Source organism: Hoplias malabaricus, chromosome 3 (genome assembly GCF_029633855.1).
Source record: "Hoplias malabaricus isolate fHopMal1 chromosome 3, fHopMal1.hap1, whole genome shotgun sequence".
Lineage (NCBI taxonomy): Eukaryota > Metazoa > Chordata > Actinopteri > Characiformes > Erythrinidae > Hoplias > Hoplias malabaricus.
The window spans coordinates 5,700,499-5,718,325 of NC_089802.1; the positions used below are offsets into that span (position 1 = coordinate 5,700,499).

General features: G+C 42.5%; 2 protein-coding genes across 4 annotated transcripts in view; one reads left to right on the forward strand and one right to left on the reverse strand.

Moving 5' to 3' along the window:
• The window catches only part of dock1 (dedicator of cytokinesis 1), a 258,525-nt gene that overhangs the window by 96,748 nt on the left and 143,950 nt on the right, over window positions 1-17,827 (reverse strand). The gene's annotated exons all lie outside the window — the stretch shown is intronic.
• Window positions 11,939-17,827, forward strand: part of LOC136690772 (inhibitory synaptic factor 2A) — a 34,154-nt gene continuing 28,265 nt past the window's right edge. The window contains exon 1 of the mRNA XM_066662747.1: window positions 11,939-12,469. The gene's annotated coding sequence lies outside the window, so the exon portion shown is untranslated. The remainder of the gene's footprint in view (window positions 12,470-17,827) is intronic.

A 17,827-nucleotide genomic window follows, 5' to 3' on the forward strand; every position in this document is an offset into this window, starting at 1 on the left:
TTCTTAAAGAGAACATGTAGAGGCTCACACATTTAACAACAATGTAACTGAAGTACATTTTAAAGCAGGCGTTGTACATTGTGAGGAGTGTGGTATGTTCTCCCTGTGTCTGCGTGGGTTTCCTCCAGGTGACTGTCTGTGAGGAGTGTGGTGTGTTCTCCCTGTGTCTGCGTGGGTTTCCTCCGGGTGACTGTCTGTGAGGAGTGTGGTGTGTTCTCTCTGTGTCTGCATGGGTTTCTTCCGGGTGACTGTCTGTGAGGAGTGTGGTGTGTTCTCCCTGTGTCTGCGTGGGTTTCCTCCGGGTGCTCCGGTTTCCTCCCACAGTCGAAAAACACGTTGGTAGGTGGACTGGTGACTCAAAAGTGTCCGTAGGTGTGAGTGTCTCTCGCCCTGTGAAGGACTGGCGCCCCCTCCAGGATGTGTTCTTGCCTTGCGCCCAGTGATTCCAGGCAGGCTCCAGACCCACCGTGACCTTTAACTGGATAAGCAACAAAAACCTAACCTGCCTGTCTTCTCAAACACTGCCTTACAACACCTGACCATACTGGAGGAAGCAGACATGGAGAGAAAAATTGCCAAATCATACACTGCAGTTGTGAATGGACACTCCAGGGCAAAAAATGCTTTATTAGAAATGTGAAAAAAATGACTACTGCAACATAATCATTATACAGTGTGGTGGGTTTATATAACCATTTAGCATTCGCAATTATCTGCACATGTAATTTGAGACCGCTAGTCAATAAAAGGAGGAAAGATGCACTCCTGCTAACTGCCCCAATAAATTAAATAAGTTTTCCCAAACACAAAGCGAAGGCTGTTTGTTTCAGACAGAAAAATTAAGCTTCATAACACTAAGGGGAATCAGAGATAAAGGACATGAGTGTGATGGATGTAGTGGGGGATAGAGAGAGAGAGAGAGAGAGAGAGAGAGAGAGACTGACGGTGAGTGAGAGACTGGCTGACAACTCTACTTTTTCCTCCAACTTCCACTAGGTCTAATTAATGCAGCAGGGAGTACCCGGTGGGACGATAACGAAAACGGTTCTCTCTCAGATATTAAAACAGGAAGGCGTTGATATTACATGAAATTAACACGAGACCAATCCATGCACAAAGCAGCATGAAAACCAAAAAGAAAAGAGAGAATCTGCACAGTAATAGCTGCAACATTATGAACAGCGGAAATAAATCAATAAATGTTATCACTGCATGTCTCCCCCGCAACACATGGGGACTCCTCTTGGGTGGCGGCTGTCCATTTTGTCCTATTCTTCATCTAAATCAAAACACTCCCTTTTCTGCGCTCTGGAAATTAATTTCATTGCACCATCCAGAACGTCCCGATTTATACGTTTGAAACAAAGGACCAACCATGTGTTATTTATCAATGCATTCATTTTACATTAAAAGAACAGCGAAAGAGAATATTTAACACATCGAAGTGTCTAGTAAACTGTTATACAACACGGCTCTTCAATTTCCTTAATATTTTATCCAATCTTAATACAAAATTCAACTTATAACAAAGTCAACAAAGCCCAAGAGAGAGAGCTCTATTTATATAACACCCCCCCCCCACTGCACACGGTCTCTGCAAAACTGGCAAAATGTAAAGGCGATAGAACTTTCCAGAGCGGCTCAGAGGCTTTTGGGAAGATCTGTAACCTCTCTGCATTGTAACTGACGTGGCTGTTACGTTTTTCCATTCTTGTTTCTGTATTTTTCTGCTTTTGTTTCATTTGAGATTCTATCCTGCAGCGGTAATTAGGAATGGCCTACATAGCTCAGCAGAAGCAAAACACAGGCATGAGCATATTCTCGGTTCCCTCTCTCTCCCTCACACTCAGCAGGAACCTCCAAAAAAGGATGTCCTTCCGTCACAAAGTGCTCTGGAAGCCTTTGCTGACACATTTTGGGAACACAAACAATCTGATGTATGCTCTCGCCTGCTAACTATGTGAGGAGATTCACGGCAGGGTGACGTACGGAGCCAAGGTGAGCCTATCACAGACAGGACAATTGAGCACCCTGAATCCATGTGCGAATTCGGACACGGCTGACGCACGCTACATTTGAGACCTGGCCCAGCGTCTCTGCTGCAGGCTGGAAACCTTTGGAGTTCATCGCGCTCTGTGGTGCAAATCCACGGTGACACGGGCAAACACAGCTTGGATGGACAGCCCGTGCCCCGCAAAGCTGCGAACACTGTCCAAACAGCTAATATTGATATTTACTGAGCCTCCTATCAGCTGCGATGTTTGATCAGGGTCTGTAATGAGGGGCAGTACTGTGAAGCAGAGAGCTGACCTCCCGCTCTGTAAGCAGGATGGCCCACAGCGCAGCAGCTGTTAATACTGGTTAAACACACCACGGGGAGATCAGAACCAAATTGCACATTCCACTATAACTCGACCCAGAGCTGAAGTGAATTTATTCACCACCTCTGAGGCCACTCACTTGAGAATAGCATGAATTGGCAAGCTGGGTTTACTAGATACGTCCAGAAAGAAATGCACAATAATTGGAATTAAAACCATATTTGTATAATTGCTTTAAAATAAGAAAAAACTCACTTCCACAGAGCAGTGATTGCATTTGAGATATGGGACACTAAGCTGGGCTACTGAGGAAAAATATGCTTTAATTCTATCACCGTTATATATGTATACATAAAACTAAAGGGATATTTCTCTGTAACGGCAATCTCAGAATATCTGGTCCAGATTTCGATATTATACAAATGCATTCCCATTTAAATGCTCATACACCTAAGCAAATGTAACTCTTAATGTCTTCCTTATCCTTTATTTTTTATGTTTTGTGTTTTCTGGAATGTACAGGGTTAAAAACTTTAACTTGTTATTATTAAAATATGATTTACTAAATGTTTATAGACAGAAACTACTAACTTGAGCATTTGCTGTTAAAACACTGTGTGCAATCAATATGTGCAAGGACTCCAAAACGTAATCCTCTGCATATTTTTTATTCTGTGTTCACCAGTGTTTTCAGGACTTTCCAGAGAATGCACAGCGTTATTATCATCATTAGCCACCTACCCAAGACTTTCAGTCCAAACTTGCCATAACTATCTGCATCTTTATTTTACAGATGGGAGAAAACGAGTTCTACTGGGCAGCTAGCTCTGCTCTTCAGCTTCCGGACTCTCAAAAAAACGGCCCAATTACACCCTCTCCACAGCTATTAGGGAAAACAAAAGAAAGGAAATCAAGGAGGAGGGAGAACGATGAGAGGGAATTACTGGAGTATTTGTGAACGAGGTACTGCTTCTCCTAAGGGAAGTGGGATTAAAGACGCATATCCCAAGGTGCTCTTATTTAAAGTGAGGCGTGTCCTTGAAATCATTCATCATCAGGAAAAACTTAAGCATTCTCATTCAACATGCTACTCATGCCCTCTACAAATTGCACACCAGCCACTTTCAGTAAACATTTAAAACATTACAGTGCTTGCAGTCACAGACAGAGAGCACATATCCCCCGTCTGAAGGAGAGTCAAGAACAATCTCGATGAAACGAGCATCAACAGAAACCATATACAAGGGTCATGCAAATGTAGCATGGTTAATACTGTGAAAAAAAAGATCATAGAAATACCTGGGAATGTGTGATCATAATAATAGCTTTAATGATATGCATCAGTAAACTTTGTAAAGCAATGGACAATGCCACAATCTGAATCATTTACAATATAAGAATACAGTAGTCCCTCGTTGTTCGCAGGGGATGCGTTCCAAGACCACCCGCGAAAAACGAATTTCCGCGAAGTAGTATTTGGACTTTTAAACCCCTCCCTGTTACTGTTAACAACCCACCCTTTGCATTCAACAGTCGTTCTATAATGTTTTTCAGCTGGAACTACATGTGATATCCTATCAGTTTCTTTAATAGAGTCATTCCTAAGCTGTGATTTAGCGGTACCGGGCCGCACAGAACGTGTGATTTTTTTCTTTTTTTAATTGATTATCAGTCTATATTTTGATGTTTTATTTTGAAAAGTGACTTGCGGTCACTGTGCGGAATGACGCAGAGACGCATACATGCGTAACCCACGGACGGCGAAAGAATGGATCCGCGACCCATTTGTCAAACAAACCTGGTGAACGGAGCCTGTCCGTGCTAGAAGAGGATCAACTGCTGGACATTGCAAATGACGATGGCCTTAAAAGTATGTTTCAAACAACAACTGTACCAGCGTTCTGGGTTAAAATCGAGGCAGAATAACCCTGAGATCGCCCAAAACGCGTTGAAAGCCCTGCTTCCATTTCCAACCACCTATCTTTGTGAAGCAGGATTTTCTGCAGTGACAGCAACCAAAACGAAACTACACTTGGGGTGTCACTGTCTCCCATTACCCCGAGAAACAAGCTCAGGGCTCTCACTAATTGACATTATTAATATTTGATTGACGTGTTCACCCTTTTATATAGAAATGACCCAGTATTGTCACTTGAATCGAGTTTAGTTTTTTATTATAATTATTTCTTATTAGAAAGGATTTTCGTTCTAAAATAAATAATTTCGTTTACAGAGATGTTGTTGATTATTAATTTATGAACAAAAGGTTATTTATTGTGTGTTGATGTTTGCATTTGACAAGACCACTGAGGATGACTTATTAGATTACGTCATTAACGATTATCGAGCAAATGTAGGCCTGAGCGTATGAAGTCCGGTCCGTGGAAATATTGTCTTAGATGAAATCGGTCCGTGGCACAAAAAAGGTTGGGGACCGCTGTTGTAAACAATATAGTGTGTCACCTACAGGCCCGCGAAGTAGAGAATCCACGAAAGATGAACCAAGGAGTAGCGAGGGATTACTGTATACGGTATGAGCACTAGTGAATAGAAATTTGGAAGCAAGAATTTGACTGTCACAAACATACCATCAACAGAACCAACGGCGTGCCTGTACATGTCCTGTCTTATCAATGTTCATTTCCATTGGCCATAGCCCTGTGTAACCAGACTAAGAACTCATCACTATTACAACCCCATTAGAGCATGAAAGCCAGACCCATTTTAATGCGCCTTTTTTTTTCTTCCCCTGACTAATTCACCTCTGACTCCAAAGCCGTCAAGGAGTACTTTCATATTAATTCAATTCATTCAATATTTCAATGCCTGTCTCCAGCTGTTCAGAAGTCGTGGGAAGCCATTTCATCCACTAGGACCATATTAGAAGAAGCAGAAGAAGGAAGGTTGATCTCTGAACCAAGGGTATTGAAGTCCCTGGACAGATACTGTCCTACAGAAGTCTGTTCCAAAGTTTGAAGCCTAATCTAGCACACACTGTTCTGGGATGCAGATGCTCCCTGATGAATTTTATTTGTTGGATCCAGTTTCAAATAGGAGATGGGTTTTTTTTGGGGGGTGTCTTCACAGGAGTCACATCTCCTCTCTTCATTAGCATTGTACACCCAGGCACATTTCCATAGCAACTGTGCGTTCTAAGTAGATGGATGGATAGATGTAGTTTAAAAAAAAAAAAAGGTCCACAAAAGGCTGGAAGCCATAGGAAACTCCCACATAGGAAAACCTGCTCTGCCCTGTACTGTGCCTTATTCACAATTTTACTTCTGAGAGGAACACTCCTTGAATATGTGCAGCCAAACCCCAGCAGGCAGAAAAGGTAGATAAATGCATGTTTATGCAACATAGCATACGTTTTATACATTATCAACATTAACTACAAAACAACGTTTTCCAACATGAAGAATGTACATACTCAACTCTTTCATTTAAAAAAAGACACAGACAAAAATACAAAATAAAACCAATAAAAACACTTCTACAAATGTAAAGTGAAACCCTATACAATCCAGATACACAACTGATCTACGCAGTGGGGTACCATTGGTTATTTCCTTATGAGTGATGATGTCAGGACACCATTAACAACCAACAAAATAGGAACGAAATAAACCAAGGCAAAGAAATTATGTAAACAAGTAAGCACTGCTATTTTTTTTATTTCAAGCCTAGTTCTTATATATGTACATTTATTCATACATTTACACCTAAACAAGATCAATCAAATGTCTTTAAATATTCACATTTATATAATCACCATCAGCTGAACATGAATGACAAATGAGCAGAAAGTAATCGACACAATAAGACTAACTCGTACGCACCAGGGGGACGGGGGCATTGTGTATCAACGTAAATAAATAAGGGAGTGAGGACACGGAGAGCACTGTTTAAAGGCTCTAATGTGTATGACACCACCATGGTGTGTAGAAAACCTCTATATATAAAAACATCCCACATAAAATCAACAACAAAGTTAAATTTAAAAAGAAATCTGACTCGTATTACCTCAAAAGGTGTTAATATTGTTTTTAAACCTTAATTTTATACATCTATACTTACTTTTCAATCTGAATAACACTGTTTCAATGCACTCATTGTCTGTAACCATTTATCAAATTTATTACTTATCAGAGCTGGTCAGCTCAGGGATCCTAAAACAGAAGGTTTAGAGCAGGGAACTCTCCAAACATTGCTGGACATTGGTACCAGCACCTTATGGAACTGGCTTGTAACTGAGATAGCGTAAAGTTGCGGCCATTTTAATTACAATATTGGAAATCTTAGCTAACTGTAAATAAACAGAAGTACTTTACTCACTCAAATCAACATTTTTCAGGAGTCAAATATGTGTAGATTAATGTCAAAGACTTGCTTGACTTTGAAAGAAAATATGTTTTTAGATATAAACGCTTTTGTTTAAGTAGGTGCCAATACTGCTAAGATTACTGGCGCCCCCTAACTTCGGCCACCTCCCCTGCTTGTGACAGTCAAACGAGACAGTTGCTACCACATTCAGTGGTTTTGAGAGGTTCACAATGAGACTACGTTTGTCCTGTGTTGGTATCCGTACTCTACATGTAAGGATTAAAATGGCGGGAGATTTTCCCCTCAGAGAAAAGGAAGCTAACCGCTAAGCTAACTTTTACACCGAGGTAAATATCTGTCGCGAAATGGAAATGTGTTGTGTTCCACATGCAGTTTTGCACACAAAGAATTACAACACTGTTAGAGATACTTAAATATTGTTTAGATATGTGATTTCCTGCAAGACTGATGTTTAAATGCCCTACTAGGGCTTGAACTTATGTTTTATTGTTTTACCCAATGCGATTGGCAAAGAGAGAGAGCGGAATTGCACCATATACGGCAGTGGCCAGAAATAGGGGACGGCCGGAGTTAGGGGAAAGCAGGCTGCCAGAGCAGCAGGCTGCCAGCCATAGCATCCAAGGTGCAGTTTTGGGGTCAGGCGCCTTGGGCAAGGGTACTTTAGCTGGGTCTGAACTTTTCCTTGGGGTCCTGGGGATTGAACAAGCAACCCCATGGTCCCAAGCCACCTGTCCAACCTTAAGACCACAGCTGCCCCCAGTGGATTAATTAACTATTATATGAACTAATACAAATGGAGTAGTCTTTGAAGTTGTTTGGTAGATTAGCATTAATGTGGTGCATGTTTGCAGCTGTGTATTTACAAGAAGACAAACCACTAAAACACAGCGCTGGAAATCTCAAACTGATCAGTTACAAAGGAACAGCAGTAAGGAAAAGAACAGAGTGTTTAACACCAGCACACAGCCCCCTACAGGAAGACGGCATATTCAGATCCTTGAGAGAGGGTTTTTCCCTTCTTTTTTTTCCTTTCTGGCAAGGTTCTGACATGCTGTAGACTGAAGGCTGCTTTCTTTGATGCAGAGCTTTATAAAGTGGAGGGCCCAGTAACGAACAGGCTCTTTCACAAGGCCAGCTTCAAGGCCGAGGGCAATGCATCCAGAGGGCTCTGGTCCAAGCGTTCACTTTTAGCACTGTGTGCGAGAGCTTGTGTATGTTAAGGACAGAGCTGATGTCGATTTGCATTCTGACTCAGCATTTTCAGCCTGAGGGGTAAGAGGACACTGGACACTGCTACAACATAAAAAAACACTCACTCACAATGTTAACTGGGGGTGATATCAAACGGGCTCTAGCACTAGCAGGTGGATAAATGTAAGCAGGGAAATTATATTTTTGGAAACACAAAAATATACCGAATATACAGGCTGTCATTTATTTATGTTTTTTCCTAAATCCAGAGAGTGAGTGATGTTAAAGATGTGACCGCATTAGAAAACAGTGGAACCTCTACTAACGAACTTTCCAAGATACGAACTGGGCATTTGAATATTTTCTGCCTCCACCAACGAACCACGACTCTAGAAACGAATAAGAGCCTCCGTCGAGCCGGCGCCTGGAAATGGCCACTGACCCCAATAGGCGAGTCTCCCAGCGCCCAGACTTGAGTGAGCTTTTTAGATTAGCAAATTGTAGCTTTAGCAATTTAGCATTAGTGTAAATAGCAGACATCGAAATTCGTGCTAAGTTAAGCCGTATCTACGCTTCGTCTCCCCACATTCACCGCCTACTCTCCGTTATTCCACCCACCCCCCACCTCCCGTCTTACCCCCCACCCCCCACCTCCCGTCATACAGCCAGTGCCTGTGTTACTCCTCCAGCCAGTCGTCACGTCTTCAAGGTAGCGATGTGTAACCACTCACAACTTTATTATTTCTTTTTTATTTTTAGTAACGCTACATGTATTTTTTTACTAATTTGAGAGTTTTGTAAACATATATCAGTGCAAAAAGAGTGACTTTCAGGGCTGGGGCTGGAACGCATTAATTGCTTTTCCATTATTTTAAATGGGGAAAATTGACTCGAGAAATTAACTTTTCCACTTATGAACCGGGTCACGGAACGGATCAAGTTCGTAGGTAGAGGTTCCACTGTATTTGGCAAAGGAATTTATACATACAGAATTTTTACGCACTTTAATATTGTATGACACCAAAATGGCATTTTCATTCAAACAGAGAGACATTCTATGAAAGCCTTCACAAGAAGGATGAGCACACATGCACACATTCATGAACACACACACACACACACACACACACGAACAGAAAGTGAACAAGTCTCAAATATTGGCTTCAGCTCATCTTGAGCAGGGTCTAATGACAGCTCGGGGAGCTTGGTGACAGCATGGAAGAGTGGCCATCACCACACTTCGCATGAAGACTGACAGACCACACACAACATGCAAGCACTGCAGGGGTGTGTGTGTGGGTACTTATCTCTGTGTATGTGTGTGTGTACGCATGTTGTCATCAGTAACATCACTTGCCAATGAAAAATGTCATGACAAAATGACAAGCCTCAATATCTCTGCCTGTCTCTTTCTATTCCACAGACACACACAGAGCAAGGAGAGATTGATCCAAAAGGCTTTCTATTTTAACACATTATAAAAATCAAAAAATAAAGGAATAGACTAAATTTTGGCTCCAAACATATTCAGTTGAGACGAGGTGGGGGGGGGTTCAAAATACATATAAATATAAATGAACTACAACACTACAACCGTTTTCAACCTTAGCAGTTAATCAAGAAACAATAAAACACCAACAAATTAACAATAATGTTGCAGGCGGTTAAAGGTTAAACCTGAGCAGTGGTTTTTCTCGATCTTCTGTCATCTTTTACTTACAAGATGTCATTTGTGCGGCTCCAAAGCAAAACATTCTCTCTTCAGCAGGACAACGCTACATTTATCCACACCAGAGTCTTTAAAAGATATGTTTGGATTAATAAAGAATAAAAATAAAGACAAAAACAAAGTAAGAAAAGGAGAAAAGAAAGAAGGAAGGAAGGGAAAACCACAAAGACCAGGAATACCATAAAAAAAATATACAGGTTAAAGCAGGACCCATAATTCAAGGACAAAGCCTCATTTCAACAGAAAACAGAAAACAGTAACAGTGAGCTGAGAAATAAAACAAAGATGCTGAAAAGGGGGCTAATGAGAGTCAAAAACCTTTTTCAAAACTTCAAAACTCTGGGGCAAACTACTGTTAATTAAACTCTATGGGGAACTCACCCTGCAGCTGCAAACGCATTTTACAGAAACATTTGAAAACTAAGTTGCAAACAACCCTACACACAACTGCCAATGAAACTTCAGGTATGTTCAGCACACATACACTTAGCGCTAATAATTAAAGTCTTGAAGTGCCTGTTCAAACAGGACGGATTATAATTTGTAGCTGTTGAAAAGAAAGTCGCTTGCTGGCAGGAAGCCGACAGCAGAACCTCCTTCTACCTTCTAGCTCACGATTGTTGATATTACGACTGTAGACAGTGTCTTCATTCAAAGTGTCACCAACCTCGCTTTTAATTAGTTCTGTTTGTGCTCTGATAAATATCATTTAAACAGTTGTTTTGTTCATTTTGAAGGCTGATGATCTGAGTGTAATTGATCAAATTAGATCTGTGCGAGTAAACATTCAGAAAAAATTCAGATAACGAACTTTAATATTGAATATTATTAATAAAGAAAGAAAGAAAGAAAGAAAGAAATTAAGAAAGAGAGAGAGAGAAAGAAAGAAAGAAAGAAAGAAAGAAAGAAAGAAAGAAAGAAAGAAAATGAAATAAACAGAAATTGTTTAAACAAATTCACATGACGGCTCCACTGACGACATTGTTATGTGAACAAAAATGCCGGCGATACTGAGGTCAGCAAAAATGATTGAGGAAATGTCCATATATTATTTGAAAAGTCAACAGTGTATTATTTTGACTGGCCTAATTGTTAGATGTCTGAAAGAGATTGTGCTGTCACTGTATTTTATATAGCAAAGTATTAGGCACCTGACAAAATTAAAATGAAATGCAAATTGTCTGACCAGAAAATGTTTTTTTTTTTATTATATAGAAAAAAAGCCTAGTATTTCTACTGAAAAACAGCATCAGTAACACCATTCGATGATCAATCAAATCTTCATTTTGTTAAACCATGTGTGCTCATAAGTTTTAAAGAAATCCATGTAATGGCTGGGGTGTGTAATTCTTACAAACAAAATTAACACTAGAAGAGCCGGTCATTTGACTGCTGTTGGCACTTACTGTAAGCTCCACATTGTTTGCACCTACTAAAAGTGCAGCTCAGAGGTCAAATGACCAAGAAATGGGAAGCTGTTACTGACATATAATACTCACTAGAGATGGTGCTTTTTGCATAGAGCATGTAATGTGGCCAAACGCTCAGCACATGTTCAGCCAGCGTGACTTTTCAGATCTGTGACTGATCGTGGAGAAGAGGCTGCTTTTTCTCATTACATCCCCAAACTTTATAAGCTTCCAATACATTTAAGATTACTGAATGATTAAAGCACACTTTAATATTAAAAAAAAAATAATAATAATAATAAATAAATAAAAAGAAACTCCATCCATTTGTTTTGCTTTTATTTACTTTTTGTTCGTTTCATTTATCGTTTCGTATAAGTTCATTTAATTATTAATATTTTACTTAATTTTTTATATTTCTTTAAACTTTACATAGTCTTGCAATAAGTTGGAATAATAATTCTGCATCTGAATAACAAAATTAGAAATTAGCAAACCTTTGTGTCACGTGCTGGTAAAATAATTAAGTAAATAAGTTAATTTAAAAAATAAATAAATAAAATCAGAGGCACCTCTAGGTATAAGTACATCAACCAGCCATGGCACTTCTAGTGATAATGCTTAGACATATGGTTTAAGCCTAGGTTTTTAAAAGTAAATTTGAGTAATTTGTACGTCAAAAATGTTTTTAAACTCTGTTGCCAGAGTAACAGATATTAAGATTCATTTCAGTTTCCCTTTCCAGAACATTATGTACTAGGTCTTCTTATAAATGCTATGATAAGTTTGTTTGTCAAACCACTAAAAGATGGACTTTCCCAGCAAGGACCCTCCTCGCCACACTCCCTCCCACTGCCTTACACACATCTCTCCCCCTCCTCCCTCTCTCATTCTCTCACACACAAACACACACTCACTCAGCCTCTCAGTGATCAGAGCTGCAGTCACAGAATGAATCTCCTGCGCGGGAACAAATGCCTTTGCTGAGAGCTGGCTTTCTGCTGTCTGTTTTCGAGTGTGTGTGTGTGTGTGTGTGTGTGTGTGTGTGAGTGAGTGTGTGTGTGCGTGAGAGTGTGTGTGTGTGCGCGTGAGTGTGTAAACCAGCGACAGCGCGAGGGTACGGGTCAAACAAATGGCAGCGTAGCAGCATAGCAGCTCGGACTTGGACGCGATTTGGAGTCTCTCTCTCTCCCTCTCCCACCCTCTGTCTGTGGATGTGTAACGGCCGAGAGGAAGTGACTAACGATCTGTTTTCGTCTGTGGAGCAAGTTCGTGCATGGCAGGTCCTATTCCTCTTCTCTCATTCCTTCATCTGCCCTCTCTCCTCCGATGTCTTCCATCTGTCGGAGTCCTGCTGCACTGAGAGAGCGAAAGAGTGGGAGAGGAAAGAGAGCGAGAGAGCGAGAGAGAGGGGGACATGCAGTGGCCAGAGTAGCAGGCTCTGTCTCAGCTCCATCAGTGACCTGCATCTGGAGGTGAGTGACACATCGCGCTTTACTCATCTTCCTCTGTCCTCTGCCATCATTTCCTTTGCTCTCCTCTCGAGTCACAGACAGCAGACACAGAGCAGATGCTGGGTAGCTTTAGCCAGGTTGCGAAGTCAGATCCTCTGGGTTTCTTTAACCGTCAGGTGTTTCCGCTAGTGAATTCTCATTACTGCTGCAGCGCACACTTTTACTAAGGGATTTAGTGCGAGAAAGGCGTCTTCCTTCGGCAGGTGTTTGAGCAGCATGAGGAGGGGAAGAAATAAAAGTGCATCACATGCCAAATATGACTAACAAAAGGTGTGACCAGTAGAGGCGTGACCTCTCGAATGCGTGACCCATCAAAATCCTGACCCAGCATAGACGTGACCGTCATGTAAACAAGGAAGCGTGATAGGAACGACAGCACGCGTTCCTCTCTCACTGATACACAGGCTCTTAATGGCAGCATATCGGTACATGCAGGTTTTCATCCACTCAACATGACACATTCATTCAAATGCACTTCACGCATATGCACGGCGCTGCTGGATTTTCTCGGAAGGTGCACCTGAGACACGATGCAACATAGAAACACCGCATTAAAAAGTATACGGAGACTTGGCATCCAAAGTTTAACAACATCTGATCGCGTGAAGATTCCACCGAAATTAAGGGCTTTTCGGTGAATTGGTCATGGTTCATACTCCAACATTGCTGTGGAGATTTGACTGCATTCGGCTCCAAGTTGACGAGTGAAGGTCTGGTGATGATCACAAACATCGCTACGAAGCAATCATTAAAACTCACACTGAATTAAACACTACCCCTCCACTGAGAATGTCACCCAACACTGGGAAGCTTTAAACCCCTCAAACTGAGACTTTGCTGATGGGGATCCCGAGCTAATGTGTAGTTGCTGCACACAGTCCTATTCTAAATCAAAATTGCTTTTTCTTTAGAGGCAATATAAGTCCAGAGTGTGCACAACGGAATGCCTGTGTCAGCAAATATGAGGAAGTATGGATACCTATGCATAACATATTGAGTGTGTGCTGTGTGTGTGTGCCCATGAGAGGGAGAGTAGGAGGGATGGGCTAAAAGAGGGGGAGGGAGGGGGAGAGAGAGAGAGAGATGGCTGCTGTGTGTCCGCAGTCCTGATGAAGAACCTTTAACTGAAGAGTAATCTAGATTAATGCATTGCCATGATCCACAGGGTGCACTCAAAGAGAAAAGCAAATCCCTTACTCTCTCCTTATGCCCTCTAAACACTCTCAATCACTCACTCACTCTCTCTCTCTCTCACACAGAGCTGTATCTTCCCATAAGCATACACGCAAACACTCAAGAGTGTGAAACAAAAACCCTGACACACACTCAGGTGCTAAACAATGAGAGTATGAGTGTGAAAGGGACTGCGGTCCATCTCTTTACTGTCCATCACACGGAATGGACCCTCCTCCCTCCGTCACACAACCTATTCTCCCCATCAACCTCTCACCTCATCATCCAGATAACATCTGCCTCAGAGACAGAGGGGTGAATGAAAGAGAGAGAGAGAGAGAGGGGATGAGAGAGAGAGAGGGGGGGGGGGGGTGAGAGAGTAGAGGCTTTCTAGAGAGTGCAGAATTAAATATGTAAAAAGACACAGAGAGAAAGAGGGATGAACAGTGGTAGTCCAGTCATTACGAAAAGCCAAACATCAGTGAAGCTCTGACCACTGATAAAGAGCAGGAAACGTTTGTCGCCCGAGTACTGAGGACTCTCTCCCACACCCACGCGAAGGCACGCGCACACACACGTAGGCTGGCTGCAATCACACTACCGCTGCCTCTATCCGAGCCAGATGTTGGCTTTCATGTGATAATGGGTTTATTTATTAACATTCCTGTTCTCTGCCAGATGTGTGTGTGAGTGAGAGAGAGAGAGAGAGAAAGACAGAGGGAGAGAGAAAGAGAGAGAGAGAGAGGGAGAGAGAGAGAAAAAGAGAAATAGAGAGAGATAGAGATACAGACAGAAAGAGAACAGAGACAGAGAAAGAGATAGAGGGAGAGAGAGAACACAGAGAGAGAGGGAGAGAAAGAAAACAGAGAGAGAGGGAAAGAGAGAGAGAGAAAGAGAACAGAGACAGAGACAGAGAGAAAGAGAAAGAGAGACAGAAAGATAACAGAGACAGAGGGAGAGAGAGGGAGAGAAAGAGAACAGAGAGAGACAGAGAGAGAGGGAGAGAAAGAACAGAGACAGAGAGAGAGAGAGAGGGAGGGAGAGAAAGAGAACAGAGAGAAAAAGAGAGAGACAGAGAGAGAGAAACAGAGAGAGCTAAAAAGTTAGCATCATCGTGCACACCTGAAATCAAGTCATTTTGCATTGTTTTAAACAGCTGCATGTGTATGTGCTTCTTTTCATGCACCTTCAAAAATGGTGACCAGTCGACCTACTGCCTACACCGAGTCTGATCACACAGATGTTTTCATACGACACAGGGACATCTGAAAACCTTCACCAGAAAATATAACGGCTGATATTGTGGTGTAAAAAAAGAAAACAGTGTATAACACAACATAAAACATACACACACACTCCCACATTCTGATATTGTAGTGTGTGTGTGGGGGGGTGGGGAGGGGGGGTGTTGTTTTTGAGAGCGCACACACATGAACGCTTGGCATCAGGAGATCACAGTTGGCAGCACTGGTCAGGCAACATTCTGTGTCTCCGAGCTGGCAGCTTTTCTAACAGGGTAAAATGGCAGAGAGCAAAACAGAGGCTGTTTGTGATATCTCTGAACCCAGCGGTGCAGGAGTGTGGCTCTAACACCTGACCCTCTCTGCCCTGTCCAGCTCCCCGCTCCACAGCCAGCAGCTGCTGCACGAGGGAAAGAGTGATGGGGAGTGACTACGTCACATTCTGAACGGAGGGAGCAGACGCAGGGCAGTGCAGGCGATAATTTACAGCTTTTAATTTAAACAGACACTTAAAAAAGGCTGATGTGAATGATATAACCACGGCGCACTGTAAGGGGCTTAGTCTGAGGGCTGAGGTCTGTAAACACAATGCCGTGTGCAATGAGCTTTTCATTTATTTATTTATTTTTTAATTGGTTCCTGCATTTGAAACTACTTCAGTAAAGAAATAACACCACAGGCATTATTTTAAGGGTAAACTGACCAGCCAATCACTCCACTTGAACTCTGCTGAGCATGCATTTCCCTTTCCAAAGGCAAAATAAAATCCCACAACAAGCAGAAACTGTAAATCCCTGAATTACAGATCTGGCAGAACATCGTCTAGAGAAGATTCCCAGCACCTATTGATGTCTATGACTTGCAAATTTGAGATTATCTTAATCTCTCCAATTTTTTTGCAGTCTTTTGGAGCTAATGGGCAACTTAAAATGGATTTTACAGGACCAATACACAGCGGTATGGTTTGAGTGGTGGGTCATTCTCAGCACTTCGGTGACACTGACGTGGTGGTAGTGTGTGTTTTGCTTGTACCAGTGAGGATCAGACACAGCAAGTGCAGCTGGAGGTTTTAAAGCTGGACACTGCTAGCCAACGGTGTCCTGTGGGCGGAGTCCTGCGTCCACTGTCGAAGGACAAGAGGACGACCGACAAAAATGTGCAGCTACCGTCTCTGACATTACACCTGGACCAACAAAAAAGCAGGTGTCTAACAGAGTGGTCGGTGATTGAACACTGTTTAAAACCTCCAGCAGCACTGCTGTGTCTGATCCACCACTCAAATCATACCTGCTCTGTGTGGGACTAGACCATTAAAGAACAAAGTGGAAGGGAGCAATCAAAGTATGAGCTCGAGAGATGGACTAGAGTCTGTATTAATAGAACAACAAAGTGCTCATGTGGAGCTGAGGGAATAGACCAGATCAGTATGTCTGTGTGTGTGTAAAAATATATGCAAACATTTGCATACTCTGCAAGCAAGTAGTACAGCCATTTATTCCACTCAGGAAGTAGAAAACCATTGTTATGAAGTTGGTATCACTGCCGAAATACATATGTTCTGCATTGTAACTTCACACTCAATCAATTAAAGAGATCTTGAATAAGGGAGATTCAAAGCTCTCTCAGTGGGGTGCACATGAGGATGAGGAAGGAAAGGCCTGTTTTAATGAGTTAGCTGGGGATAAGAGTGGGAGCTTTGGCTTAGCTCTAACAGACTTACATGAGAACGCACACAAACCCTCACATGTGCGCACGTGTTCCAAGGTAAGGGAAGAACCGAGCAGAACCTGCCCAGTGCAGGCTGTAAATAAGGCTCTCACCTTCCCTCTCTGTGTGAATACTGCAGCCATATCAAGGGCTCTCTATTCTACTGTGGAACATGCACATTTTAGCATTTAGAACGAAGCTGTCGAACTAATGAAGCCTTCCTCAGCTGCATTCTGGCCCAATATTTTAGAGTGCAATTGCATGAAAAAATGTGCTGTTGCTACTACACAGAACTATCACCACTAGACGGCACTTGACTGTGGTTGGTCCACATCACACTGGCCTCTGAAATTAAGGTTCAAATTAAGTTCAAACTAAAACTAGTGTCTGTTCCTCAATCTGGCTCATGCTTTTTTTTGGCTTGGATAATTTGGCCTCTGTTTGATGTCACTGCATCCACTCACCCCACAGCCCTGTCACAGTTAGTTCATGCTTCTATTGGCTCAGTGTGTGCAACCAAGAATTACACTCTTTACGTTCACTTTTGATCATGTATTTGGTCGTAAAGTAGTTCATTCATTATCTGTAAGCGCTTATCCATTTAGGGTTGCGGTGGGTCCAGAGCCTACCTGGAATCATTGGGTGCAAGGCGGGAATACACCCTGGAGGGGGCGCCAGTCCTTCACAGGGCAACACAGACAGACACACACACATTCACTCACACCTATGGACACTTTTGAGTCGCCAATCCACCTACCAACGTGTGTTTTTGGACTGTGGGAGGAAACCGGAGCACCCGGAAGAAACCCACGCGGACACAGGGAGAACACACCAACTCCTCACAGACAGTCAACCGGAGAAAACCCACGCGGACACGGGGAGAACACACCACACTCCTCACAGACAGTCACCCGGAGGAAACCACACAGACACAGAGAGAACACACCACACTCCTCACAGACAGTCACCCGGAGGAAACCCACGCGGACGCAGGGAGAACACACCACACTCCTCACAGACAGTCACCCGGAGGAAACCCACGCGGACACAGGAAGAACACACCACACTCCTCACAGACAGTCACCTGGAGGAAACCCACGCAGACACAGGGAGAACACACCACACTCCTCACAGACAGTCACCTGGAGGAAACCCACGCAGACACAGAGAGAACACACCACACTCCTCACAAACAGTC